Genomic DNA, 2,152 nt, shown 5'->3' with positions numbered 1-2,152 from the left:
AGTCTCCTTCTCAAACTATTTCAAACAATTCAAGAGGGGGAAGGTTATCAAGCTCATTTTTGATGACAGCATTATCCACATTTCAAAACAAAAAAAAAGACGCTACAAAGAATAAAAATTATAGGCCAATATCACTGATGAAAATAGATCCTAAACTCCTCAACAAAATATTAGCAAACCAAATACAAGAATGCATCAAAAACATTATACATCATGACCAAGTGGAATTTGTTATGGGAAAGCAAGGTTGGTGTTAAATTAACAAATCAATAAATGCAATTCATCAGATAAACAAAATGAAGGATAAAGACTACATGATCATACAAATAGAGGCAGAAAGAGCATTTGATAAAAACCAGCCCCCACTTATTATAAAGACTTGCAGCAAAGCGGGATTAGAGGGGACATACTTAAACATAATAAATTGCCATATATGACAAACTCACTATCAACATCATACTCAATGGGAAAATACAAGCTTTCCATTAAGATCAGGAACAAAACAGGATTTCTGCTTTCACCTCTCTTTTTCAACATAATACTGAAGGTCTTGGCCACAGCATCAGACAAGAAGAAATAAAAGGCATCCACATTGGAAAAGAAGTAAAACTGTCTTTATTTGCAAATTACATGATACTGGGCATTGAGAACCCAAAAATTCCACCAAGGAATTACTAGAACTGACAAAAGAATTCAGCACAGTAGCAGGACACAACATTAATATTCAAAAGTCACTTTAGATGTCAATCACAAACTAACAGAAAGGGAAATTAAGTCCATAGTAGCAAAAACAGCATGGTACTAGCTGATCAATGGTACTCACACAGATCAATGAGACAGAAGAGAGAGCCCAGAAATAAACCCATGCATTCATAGTCAATTAATATTTGACAGAGGAAGCAACCACATACAATTGTCTAAAGATAGTATATTCAATAAATGGTGTTGAGAAAATTGGACAGATACATACACAAAAATTAAACTAGAGCACTTTCTTACACTACACGCAAGAATAAATTCAAAATACATCAAAGACTTAAAATGTTAGACCTCAAACCATAAAAATCATAGAAAGAAATGTAGGCAGCAAAATCTACCTCCATGAAGAGAAACATGTGGGTGAAAATAGAAATAAGTTAAATTTTGGTGTTTTGAAGGCTGTTTTTTCACAATTGAGGCACCTTCAACTCATTCTTCTTTGGTGAAATGTATATGCAAATATTTTGCTTGTTCGACTTTCCACATTCTAGTTGTAAGTATTCTTTTTTAATTTAATGCTTGTTCAAGTACAATTTTCTGTCTTATATTCCGAGTCCTGCCCACCTCTCCAGTGCTCCCCACCTCCCTCTCATTTCCACCCGCCTCTTTAGTTATTGTCCATGTGTCCTTTATACTTGTTCTTGTGAATCCCTCCCGTTTTCCCCTGTGATTCTCTCCACTCTCCCTTCTGGTCCCTGTCAGCCTGTTCTGTATTTCAGTGTCTTTGGTCATATTTTGCTTGCTTGTTTTTTTTTTTTTGTTGTTGTTGTTTAGGTTCCTGTTAAAGATGAGATCATATGGTATTTGTCTTTCACCACCTGGCTTATTTCACTCAGCATAATGCTTTCCAGTTCCATCATGGTGTTGCAAACAATAGGAGCTTCTTCTTTCTTTCTGCTGCATAGAATTCCATTGTGTAAATGTACCATAGGTTTTTGATCCATTCATTTTTTGATGAGCATGTAGGTTGCTTCCAAATCTTGGCTATTGTAAATTGTGCTGCAATGAACATTGGTGTGCATAGGTTCTTTTGGATTGGTGTTTCAGGGTTCTTAGGATATATTCCTAACAGTGGAGTTGCTGGGTGAAAAGGCATGTGCATTTTTAGTTTTCTTAGAAAACTCCATACTGTGTTTTTCATAGTGGTTGTACCAGTGTGCAATCCCACCAACAGTGAACTAGTGTCCCCTTTTCCCCAGAACCTCTCCAACATTTGTTGTTTATTTTTTTGCTTAGTATTCTTTACACATGTTAGTTAATCTTTTAATCAAATATATTACTTGTGCCTGTGCTCTGAAATTGTTCTTTATTTTCCATTTTGAGTTAATGTTTGTATATGGTGTGAGGTATAGATTTCAGTTCACATTGTTGCATACAAACAATCAATTACTGT

This window comes from Sturnira hondurensis, unplaced genomic scaffold, assembly GCF_014824575.4.
Source record: "Sturnira hondurensis isolate 20B ecotype Veracruz unplaced genomic scaffold, ASM1482457v3 Scaffold0015878, whole genome shotgun sequence".
Classification (NCBI taxonomy): Eukaryota; Metazoa; Chordata; class Mammalia; order Chiroptera; family Phyllostomidae; genus Sturnira; species Sturnira hondurensis.
This window is presented reverse-complemented; position numbering follows the sequence as displayed.